A 12,495-nucleotide genomic window follows, 5' to 3' on the forward strand; every position below is an offset into this window, starting at 1 on the left:
AGCCTGGCATGGGCTTGTGTTGACTCTAGATTTCATGCTCTTAACCACCACTCTGGACTGCCAAACCTCACCTTGATTCTTTTTTTTTTTTTTTTTTACTTTGATTCTTTATGAGACATCAGGAAACTGTTCCTGATAATCCTGTGGTTCTTGAAATGCTTCCCTATAAGCCTAAAACAGAAGATTCTGAGTGTGAAATAAGAAATAAAAATAAAACAGTTCTTTCAGTAGGAGGGAGACTTGACCTTCTGTTGAGTTGGCATTCTTTGGAACAGTAACCAAAGACCCGGCCAAGCAGAGTCACTGCAGTAAGACAGAGAGTGAGCAGAACAAGGGTTATGGACAGAGAGCGAAATGTTTGTGTTCAGGTTTCAGATGGCAGCAAAGATCAGGGTGGGCTGGGGGAGTGTGGCTGAAATCGAGTCAGTGGAAGGCCAAGGAGCAGACAAAAGTCAAGGTCCTTTCTGTCAGGTTGTTGGGACAGCTCATACCTGTGGCCACTCACATGCCTTCTTACAGGGGCAAAGCAGGTCTTGGAGGAGAGAGAGGGAGAAAGTTTGATAGAAGACAAAGCCAAAGGAGACAGATTCATAAAGGAAGGGTTTTAATGAGAGGGAGGAGAGTCATACTCTAGAAGTGCTCTGGAGAGTTCCTGACTCTGGTAATGGTTGAGAAGCTCCTACTAGATCAAGCATCCTGAAAGTCACAGCTATCAACTCAGAAAATGTTCAAAAGAACAACCACTTGCTTCCTTGACATCACTGGGGAGTGGATCAAAGCAGGCAGATACTGAAGGGGATCAGAAGGGAATTTCCTGTTATGAAAGCTTTGGCCCTGAAGACAGGTGAGGACAGTGCCTTGAGGAGGACTGAAACTGAAGCAGGAGCTTGTAAGTTTTCTGAGTTGAAGAATCAGAGGACAGAGTGCAGGGTGATTACAGCAGCTGGTGGTAGAGGTTGTAGGATCTCAGAAAGAGGAGATCCAGAGTGGGGGAACCCCCAAATCTCTATCTAGACATACCATATTTTGTTGTCCTTCACAGACATTGAATATTTTCCAAACTGAAGTTTGTGGCAACCTTGTCTGGAGATAGTCTCTTGGCACCATTTTTCCGACAGCATTTGCTCACTTTGTGAGAACACAAGTGTCTCTGTGTCATATTTTGGCAATTCTCACAGTATTTCAAGACTGTTTTTTATTCTTATATTTGCTATGTTGATCTGTGATTAGTTACCTACGATATTGCTATTATAGTTGTTTTTGGGTGCTGCAAACCATGCCCATATAAGGTGGCAAACTTAATCGGTAAAGATTTTGTAGGTCCTGAGTAGTCCACTGTCAAGTCCATCCCCATCTATCTCCCTCCTCTGAGCCTTCCTATTCACTGAAATAAAATATTGAAATTAGGCTCCTAATTTCAATTAGGGGCACCTGGGTGGCTCAAGAGGTTGAGCATCTGACTCTTGATATCAGCTCAGGTCTTGATCTCAGGGTCATGAGTTCAAGCCCCACATTGGGCTTCCTGCTGGGTATGGAGCCTACTTTAAAAAGAAAGAAAGACAGAGAGGGAAGGCAGGAGGGAGGGAAGGGAGGGAGGGAGGGAGGAGGGGGGAAGGGAGGAAGGAAGGAAGAAAGGAAGGAAGGAAGGAAGGAAGGAAGGAAGGAAGGAAGGAAGGAAGGAAGAAAGAAACTGGGTCAACTAATAACCTTACAGTGGCCTCTAAGTGCTCAAGTAAAAGAAAGAGTTGCACATTTCTCACTTTAAATCAAGAAATAAAAAAAATCAAGAAATAATTAAGGGGATGCCTGGGTGGCTCAGTTGGTAAACATCTGCCTTTGGCTCAGGTCATGATCCTGGGGTCCTGGGATCAAGCCCCACATCGGACTCCCTGTTTGGCAGGGAGTCTGCTTGTCCCTCTCCTTCTGTTGCTTCTCCTGCTTGTGCTCTCTCTCTCTCTCTCTGTCAAATAAATAAATAAAATCTTTAAAAAAAAAGAAAGAGTTAAGAAATAATTAAGCTTCATGAGGAAGACATGTCAAAAACCAACATAGTCCAAAAGCTCAGCCTCTTGTGCCAGTTAGCCAAGTTGTGAAGATAAAGTAAAAGTTTTGAAGGAAATGAAAAGTGCTACTTCAGTGAACATATGAGTGATAAGAAAGCAAACAGTTTTATTGCTGATCTGGAGGAAATTTTAGTGGTCTGGATAGAAGATCAAATCAGACACAACAGTCCCTTAAGCCAAAGCCTAATCCAGGGCAAGGCCCTAACTTCCTTCAGTTCTTTGTAGGCTGAGAAAGGTGGGGAAGCTGCAGAAGAAAAGTGTGAAGCTAGCAGAGGTTGGTTCATGAAGTTTAAGGACAGAAACCATCAATCTCAATTTCCTGGTTTTGATAATTGTGCTATGTTTATATTAGATGTTCACATCTAGAGAAGCTGGATGTAAATATAGTATTCAGAGTGAAATTTATACTTGTAAAAACATATGCTAGAAGATAAGAACAACTGAAAACCAGTGATGTAAGCTACTATTACAAGAAGCTTGAGTAAAGAATAACAATTTGGCTAAAATCAATACAAGAAACAAGTGTTGGCGAGGATGTGGGGAAAGCGGAACTCTCTTGCACTGTTGGTGGGAATGCGCACTGGTGTAGCCACTGTGGAAGACAGTGTGGAGGAAAATTAAAAATAGAATTACTATATGATCCATTAGTTCCTCTACTGGGTATTTACCCAAAGAATATGAAAATGCTCATTTGAAAAGATATATGTGGTACACCTGGCTGGCTCAGTCAGTAGAACATAGGACTCTTAATCTTGGGGATATGAGCTCGAGCCCCACATTGAGTGTAGAAATCAATTAAAAATAATAAAATATTTTTTTAAAAAAGAAAAGATGTATGCATCTCTATGTTTATTTACAGCAGACAAGAAATGGAAACAACCAAAGTGCCACTGACAAATAAATGAATAAAAAAGATGTGGTATAGGGATCCCTGGGTGGCACAGTGATTTGGTGCCTGCCTTTGGCCCAGGGCGTGATCCCGGAGACCCGGGATCGAATCCCACGTCGGGCTCCCGGTGCATGGAGCCTGCTTCTCCCTCTGCCTATGTCTCTGCCCCTCTCTCTCTTTGTGTGACTACCATAAAAAAAAAAAAAGATGTGGTATAAATATATATACACCACACATATTTAAATATATGTGTGGTACATATATATTTGGTATATATGTATATATAGGTACTAATAAATATAAATATATATTTAAATATATGTAGTATATACATACACCACATATATAAATATATATTTATATTGGAATGTGTGTGTGTGTGTATATATATATATATATATATCCCATATCTTGGCTGCTGTAAATTTTATATGTATATGTATGTTGGAATATTACTTAGCTGTAAAAAAAATGAAATCTTGCTATTTGCAACAACATGAATGGATCTAGAGGGTATAATGCTAAGTGAAATAAGTCAGTCAGAAAGTTAGAGAAAGGCAAATACCATATGATTTCACTCATATGTGGAATTTAAGAAACAAATCAACAAAGAAAAAAAAGAGCCAACCAAAAAAACAGACTCTTAAGTATAGAGAACACACTGGTGGTTAGCAGAGGGATGGAAGGTGGGGGGATGGGGAAAACAGGTGAAGGAGATCAAGAGTACACTTACTATGATGAACACTGAGTAATGTACAGAATTGTTGCATCACTATATTGTACACCTGAAACTAATATAACACTGTATATTAACTATACTGGAATTTTAAAATAAATTTTAAAATAAATAAGAATAACAATTTGTCCAAACATTTAAGAAATATATAATAACAATTTTTGGAGAAAAATACTCTTACAGAAAATACAAAAGGAGGTAATACTTCTCAAGTTATTGACAAAAGCTTGACAAAGGCTTACAAGAAAGGGAAATTTCAAGTGAATATCAGTCATGATAACAGACACAAAAAAACCTAAACAATATATTAAATCTAATACTGCAATATATAAATGGAATATTTCAAAGACAAATGGGTTTACTGCAGGAATAAATGCCACTTTACACCAACAGAGGAGCTAAACTAGAATGAGCAGGCAAGTCCAAGATTTGCCATTGATGTGGAGAAATAAGAAGATTCATACCTTGCTGTTGGGGATGTATAGTCATACAATCCTTTAGGAAACTGGCCGTTTACTAAAACTAAACATATGCTTAACCAGCGTGGAAGCAAAGCCTTGGTATAAACCCAGGAGTGATGCGTGCACATGTCCCACAAAAGATAAGTACTAGGATGTTCACGGCAGAGTTGTTCAAAATGGCCAAACATTGGAAACAACCCAAATGTCCATCAATTGTAGAGTAGATAAGAAATAATAGCCTATTCATACAATGATATTCTGCATAGCAATTTTAAAAAGTACCCACTACAATGTGCTGGTACCTGCAACAATGTGAATTATTATCATAGATATGTTAAGTGAAAAAAGCAAACATACAAAAATGAAAACATACTCACTCTGTGATTCCATTTATGTGAATTTCAAAAATAATGGGCAAAACAAATTTGTGAAGGTCAGGACAGTAGTTGCTTTGGGGGTGAAAATGACTGGATGGGACACAGAAGAATCTTTCAAAGTATTAGAAACATTCTGAGTAGTATCCACATGGTCTATACAAGTGTAGAAATTCTTCAAGCCCATTCATTCAATATCCATGCCCATTACTGCATGTAATTTATAGTTATCAAAGAAAAAAGCAAAAAAATTGAGCAGAAAATAGCAAAATATATACAAGAATAATAGTTTATTTAAAGTAGCTTCCTTTAGGGTCACCTAACTGGCTCAGTCAGTAGAGCATGCGACTTTTGATCTCAGATCGTGAGTTGGGCATGGAGCCTACCTAAAATAAATAAATATTTTTTTAAAGTAGTTTCCTTTAGGGATGCCTGGATGACACAGCGGTTAAACATCTGCCTTCAGCTCAGGGCGTGATCTTGTTGGGGGGTCCTGGTATCAAGTCCTGCATTGGGCTCCCCATGAGCCTGCTCCCCCCCCCCCCCCCCGCCTACATCTCTGCCTCTCTCTGTGCATCTCTCATGAATAAATAAATAAAATCTTTCTCTTTTAAAGTAGTTTCCTTTGGCTGAGGGGTGTCAAGGGTAGGAGGATAGGTTGGAGCAAGGTAATTTCACTTTATATCCATTTTGAATTTGAAATCAAGTGAGTTACTTGTTCAAAAGAATAAGTTAGGGATCCCTGGGTGGCCCAGCAGTTTAGCGCCTGCCTTTGGCCCAGGGTGCGATCCTGGAGTCCCAGGATCGAGTCCTGCGTCAGGCTCCCGGCATGGAGCCTGCTTCTCCCTCCTCCTGTGTCTCTGCCTTTCTCTCTCTCTCTCTCTCTCTCCCTCTCTCTCTCTATGTCTATCATGAATAAATAAATAAATCTTTTAAAAAAAAAAGAATAAGTTAACAAGTCTGAGCAGAGGGTGTGTCTGTTTCCAAATGAAGGAAAGAAAAATGATTGGGCCATCAGCCCAAGAGAACTGGTGGGGCCTTAGCCTGGTTGATATAATCACAAGTAATGGTCACAGGTTTCTAATGGTCTCTAGGTTCTATTTGAAGGGCTTCACATTTAGTGATTCACTTAATCCTCTCAACAATCCTTTGAAGTAGATACAGTTATTACATCCATCTCACAGATAATTAGACTACATCCTAGCCAGGCTGAGTCATTTGCCAAGAGAGAGCAGAGAGCAAGAGGCAGACCTGGAATTTGAGCCTGACAGCTTGATCTCAGAGCTGTGCACTCAACCATGGTGTTGGGCTGCCTCTCTTGACAAGCAACGTATATTTACAATCCCAAAAATGAGCTTCTAGGAGTATGGCTCTTCCACTACATGTCACATGTTCAGATGTAGTTCCCAAGTCATGATGAGTGAAGTTGAAGGCTCTTCTAGCTTTTACCTTGCACCTGCCTGGATCAGTCCTTTTCCATCAACATGTGTGCAAAGTTATCTACTACAGGTCCCTTCTGCCCTCAAAGTGAGATTCCCTCTCGGGTCCTTGGAGTCTTTTTTGTGGCATCAGACTTAAACCAGACACATCCCAATCTATGAGAGGGGTTCTAAGAAAAATGAGTTTCTAAAGGGGAAAGGTTAGAGTGTCCTAGCAGATTCCTTGATCCCTAGGCAAATTTATCTCATTCTAACCTGGAGACCAGCTCTCCACTGAAGAAGAGATCTGCACTGGACACAGTCTATCAATATCCCTTCCTTTGAGAACAGTGCTTCCCTTATTCCATTGGGAACTTGCTCAAGTTCATGTGTGGTTTGGGATGGAGAAGGTAGTGGTGGGATCATAATGCAGACATGACCAATCACAGTACACCACTCCCTGCCACCACTCTTTCATAAGAGATGGCCACATGATCTACTCAGGTTTCTTTCTGAAATGTTCGCTTCAGCTGCTGGGGAAAGAGTTGCTGCTTTTCTGAAAACTAGAACCATGAATACAATGTATCAGTCAGCTTAGACTAAGTTATCCAGCACCAACAAATGACTCAACAAGGGTACAGTACTCACAAAGTCATACTTGTTGCTGATTAGCTATGGATTTGCTTCATATCCCCTTCGTTGCTGGACCAATGCTGAAGATGGAGCATTTGCCTGGGACAGGCCAGTACTATGAGAGGGAAGAAAAATCAAAGCAATGAGATAATCCTTAAAGTGTATGCTTACCAGCTCATTTTCACTCACAATTTATTACCCAAAGCAAGTTAAATGGGCAAACCTGAAGTAGGAGGGTGAGAAATATAATCTGCCCATAGGGTAAGGCTCAGTAGGGAAGGAATATAATCTGCCAAAGACAATGTAGGCCTAAGACTGTAAAAGTCCATCTTACAACCACTTGGGGAACCCCTAGAAGAGAACAAAGTCATACATAGACCAGTAGATCCAGAAAATGCAGTTATGGACAGCGTCCAGAAGACTCCTCTGAGCCCCTGAATTCAAACTCAGTGTGAGTTAACAAATTACAATTTTTGCTAAAGTTGGTTTGAATCTAATTTCTACCACTTGCAACAGAAGAGTCCTGACCCAGGGCTATCTGAGAGGCTTTTGTCTATCCCTGACCTACACCTATACCTCTACCACAGATTTGAGTGATAATTCAACTCAAATTAGAATCTATGTTAACATGACCACTAAGACACCTAGAAGCAAACAACCTCTCTTCTTCATTCTCTCTAATGAGCCAGGGGATCCCTGGGTGGCGCAGCGGTTTGGCGCCTGCCTTTGGCCCAGGGCACGATCCTGGAGACCCGGGATCGGGTCCCACGTTGGGCTCCTGGTACATGGAGCCTGCTTCTCCCTCTGCCTGTGTCTCTGCCTCTCTCTCTCTCTCTCTCTCTGTCTCTATGAATAAATAAATAAAATCTTTAAAAAAAAAAAAAAAAGAACCACTACCTCTAAATCTTAGCATCAGGAACACTGAATTTTAGAATCAGGAATTCTTTCTCACTCATATCTAGACACTACATTAGAAGATCCCCTAGAATGGCAGATTTCTATCCGAAGAGGTTGGTATTTCTTCCCAACACCCATCAAAAATCCTTCCCACCACTGCTTATAAAGAAGGAGGAGGCTATTCTAAATTCAGCTTGGTTCTGTAAGCCCAGGGCTCATCCCAGAGAAGGATGTGTGACTGGCTGATTAGTAGGTGGGAGAGGATGGATGGGAAGAGAGAGAAACAATTAATCCTATAATGGCAATGCTAACAGAGAAAGTAGGTGTGACCAGATTTCAGCAGAGGTGCTGAGCTGAATCACCTTCTGAGTCAACAGTCCTGCTCTTCTTTGACCAAACTGTTGCCCGTGCCCAGCTCCAGAATTTCGAAAAGCTACTCCCCACTTAATGAAAATCTCAATTCATGATACTAGTTGGAAGGCTAAGTAGCTCTAAGAGGCCTAGCTGTCAGGGAGGCAAAAGTGCTGGCTTCTAGCCCAGGATCTGTCACCACACCCTATACTATCCTAGCTCCCACAGTTGGTCACTGTTTCCCCTTCTGTGAAGTGGGGATGGTAATGACTTCTATCTCCTCATTCAAAAGTCTCACTTTTAGGTCAAAATGGAAACCAGATGGTAAAAGCTTGGAAAACTGCCAGTGACAGGAGCGATAAAAGAACCATTAACACGTGCTGAGCGCCTCCTGTCAAGCACTGCCCTCTCAATTCATTTATTTAATCCTTACAACACCCAAAGGAGATGTTGTGATTACCCTCATTTTACGACAACATGAATAACACAAAGCAAAAAGAGGTTAAGTAACTTGCCGAGTCACATGGGCAGTCTGGCCTCTGGGTGTTTGCTCTTGTGCATTACACATCTTAGGGGCTCAGGCTCAACACCGGTTTATCTGTTGAGTCATATATGTCTCATCAACCCAGGTTCCGCCATCCTGAGCCCTCAGGCATCCTGAGGCCTGAGACTCAAATGCCATCTGAGGCTGTCCTAAAATATAGCAATCAAATAATAATAATAAAAATTTGGGGGTGACTGTTTTGTCTTATCCATATAATAATAATGATAAGGGTTAACATTTATTGAGCATGTCAGTAGACATGATAACCATATCTCTTGTGTGGTATCATCGTATCTTTACAACAAATGTGAAAGGAATGGACCATATCAGTGATCTACTGGGAAGTGTCTAATAGCTGACTTTCAGCAGTCGGGGCAGGGAGATGCTCTGTCTTCTGGCTGATTTCAAGCTATTGACTCAACATAAAGTCACTAAACAGTGGAATTGAGAAAAGATGCACAGTGGCTCTCGGGAGTTGGTACTGGCCAGTTCCAGCACACCACTGGTTTATGTTCATTTTACAACAAGAAAAAGTAAGGCTTTTTCTTTTTAAGATGTTGTTTATTAATTCATGAGAGACACAGAGAGAGAGAGCAGAGACACAGGCAGAGGGAGAAGCAGGCTCCCTGTGGGAGCCCAATGCAAGACTCAATCCCAGGTCTCCAGGGTCAGGCCCTACGCTAAAGACAGACACTCAACCACTAAGCCACCCAGGTGTCCCAAAGCCAAGACTCTTCATCACTGTCCTCTACTATCTCTCTAAGCTGGGTTCCCCCTTGGACTAGAGATAATCCATAAAGATTATCCACTAGGAGGAATTAGCAGATTTATTCCCTGGAGAAACAGTCCCTAGCTTGCTAGTGACCCCTAATGAAGACTGAAGGCCTGATTTTGGAACATTAAATGACCACATAATCTGTGCTATCATAAACTGAGTATTATCTTTTTTTTTTAAGATTTACTTCTTTAGGGATCCCTGGGTGGCACAGCGGTTTAGCGCCTGCCTTTGGCCCAGGGCGCGATCCTGGAGACCCGGGATCGAATCCCACATCGGGCTTCCAGTGCATGGAGCCTGCTTCTCCCTCTGCCTGTGTCTCTGCCTCTCTCTCTCACTGTGTGCCTATCATAAATAAATAAAAAATTTAAAAACTTTAAAAAAAGATTTACTTCTTTATTTTAGGGAGAGAGTGAGCAGAAGGAGGGGCAGAGGAAGAGAGAGACAAGCAGACTCCCTGCTGAGTGGGTAGCCCTATATGGCACTCGATCCCAGGACCCTGAGATCATGCCCTTAGCCAAAATTGAGTCAGATGCTTAACCAGCTGAGCCACCCAGGTGTTCAAAGATGAGTATTATCTAATCTCTCAAACCACAAAGTTGGATGTATGCAGCAATGATCTATTGTCAAGTGGAAATGACATATGGATATATGAACAAGGTAGCTGTAGGAGCAGTTGGCTCCAGTTTGGTTGACACCAACTCCTAGTGAATTGTCTTCTCTTTTCATCTATAACTTTGGCTTCATGGGGAGATTTCTTACAATCAGTTGATCAAAGACACACACACACACACACACACACACACACAAAAGAAAAACACCTTAAACCTGGTTTAAATATGTTTCTAAATGATATGTTGATACCAACTGAAAATGGACTGCTTGCCAAAGCATTAAAATTCAGTTAGAGCTGCTCCTGAAAGGAAGCGAGGAAGTGAGAACTTTGAGCAGTATATTTGACCTGACTGGGAGATGGGCAGAAGTATGAATATATAGTAATTAGTGGGAAGCTGTGGATCATTTAACCAAATGCTCAGGGACTTCAAACAAACAAACAAACAAACAAACAAAAAGATTGATGAAAAGCAGATCTGGGGAAGAGGCATTTGGACAGAACTCTCAGAATGGCCTTAGAATATGAAGTTTTGTTTTTGTTTTTGTTTTTTTTCCTGATATGAATGCTCAGTAAAGTACATCCAGTGTAGTTTATGCTCAGTAATCAGATGTACAGGGTGATCCATACTGTGGATTTCACTCAGCCTCTGCCTCCAGCCACCTAAGTGCTTCCTTAGTAGGCCCACATCAAAACAGACAGTGTCAAGAGTGAGGACTACGCATGAACTGAACAACATGGATTTAACCTCAGTGAAGCTAACCTCCTTACTTCCAGTGTTGAGAGCCTAGCCTGCCACCAGCAGAGACCAAGTAGATACTTTGAATAAGTGACTGATATATGATCCTATTTCTCCTACAGGATTCAAGAATCAGTGGTGGAATGGAGCATAGTACCTTTCATTAATAACTCACTTGCAGGTTTTTACCCCCTGAAATCTTAAGCTCTGCAGTTTGAGAGAGCTTACTTCCCAAAAGAGGAAAGCTTTCAACAGAGCACCTGGCATTGATTCAACTGAAAAGGAAGTTGAGGAACACCTGGGTGGCTCAGTCAATTAAGTGTCTGCCTTCAGCTCAGGTGGTGATCACAGGGTCCTGGGATCGAGCCCCCCATCAGGCTCCCTGCTTAGTGGGGAGCCTGCTTCTCCCTCTGCCCCCCTCAACTCATGTTTTCTCTCTTTCTATCTCAAATAAATAAGTAAAATCTTTTTTTAAAAAGGGGAGGTTGAAATTATATCTCAACATTTTGGGCTTCTCATCCTACTATACCAATGGGCAAAAAAACACTATTAGATGGGATGGGTGATCTGATTAGGAAGGAAAGATTGGATTGCTGATACACAAGTGGGGCATGAAGAAACATATCTGTCACTTAGATGAGTCTCTGGGTACTCCTCAAGACTTGTATGTCCAACTGGAAACATTCATGGAAAATTACAATAATTGCAAAAAAAATCAAGCTATTGAAGATTTAGATAATTCAGATACAAAATTTAAGGTCACATCACCCATAAATGACCCAAACCAGCTAAGGTCTTGGTTGAGGGAAAAATAACCATGCAATTTGGTAGTGGTAGAAGGAAATATAAATATCAGAGCCAGGAGGATATGGTGGTAAGGATAATGTGCCAAGGCACCATGGTTTCCATACATAGGGAAAGGGCCAAATTTTACCAAACTTGGTTGAGAAGTTTCTGAGATGACAGGAGTGCCATGCTGGGGAGACCTACTTGGGATAGCAAAACATATGGTGGGGCAGGCAAATCGATGACTTTGGGGTTCTTGATTCTCTATGACTATTTTTTAAAGATCTATTTATTTATTCATGAGAGACATATAAGAGAGAGAGAGGCAGAGACAGAGGCAGAAGGAGAAGCAGGCTCCTCACAGGAGCCTAATGTAGGACTCAATCCCGGATCCTGGGATCACAACCTGAGCCAAAGGCAGGCGTCCAACCACTGAGCCACCCAGATGTCCCTCTTTTTATTTTGTTGGTGAAGAAATGGAGTCTGAGAGCCATTGAATAACATAGCCATGATTACACAGCTAAAAAGTAGCCATACCCAGACTTCAACTAGATCTTTTTGGCTCTTTCTTGCCCTTTCTCATTCTATACACAGGCAAAAGAAAAGTCAAGTGTAAAGTAGTAACTTAACCTCCAGAGCCCTGTGTGTTTCATATTACACCATAGTTATCCGGTTCCAAACATTTTCAGATTTGTGTGAACAGCTCAGGTTCCAGTTTCAGATGTTTTCCATGGGGGAAGGTGGGAGAATAGGAGGAAACCCAAAATCCACATGTCTTGTTTCATAACAAACACATTAATAACAAGTGCCTGTTCGGACCATAATCATCCATGTGCACTGTCTCTTGGGAAGAAGCTGAAAACCTTTGACTCACAAACTCCCTTTCACAATCTTCGATAGATGGCATAAAGATTCATGAAATCTGGGAACCATGGTCTCAGTACCAGAGACTTGAAATATTATAATCATTGTACACAAAATCATAGTCCCTTAAAAATAAAAATGTCTGGGGTGTCTGGGTGGCTCAGTTGGTTGAGCATCTGCCTTTGGCCCAGGTCATGATCCTGGGATCCTGGGATATAGCCCCATGTCAGGAGCTTGCTTCTCCTTCTCCCGCTGCTGCTCCCCTTGCTTGTGCTCTCTCTGGCTCTCTCTCTCTCTCTCTCTCTCTCAAATAAATAAATAAAATCTTTTTTAAAAAATAAATAAAAAGGGA

This window comes from Canis lupus, chromosome 1 (genome assembly GCF_011100685.1).
Source record: "Canis lupus familiaris isolate Mischka breed German Shepherd chromosome 1, alternate assembly UU_Cfam_GSD_1.0, whole genome shotgun sequence".
NCBI classification, from domain to species: domain Eukaryota; kingdom Metazoa; phylum Chordata; class Mammalia; order Carnivora; family Canidae; genus Canis; species Canis lupus.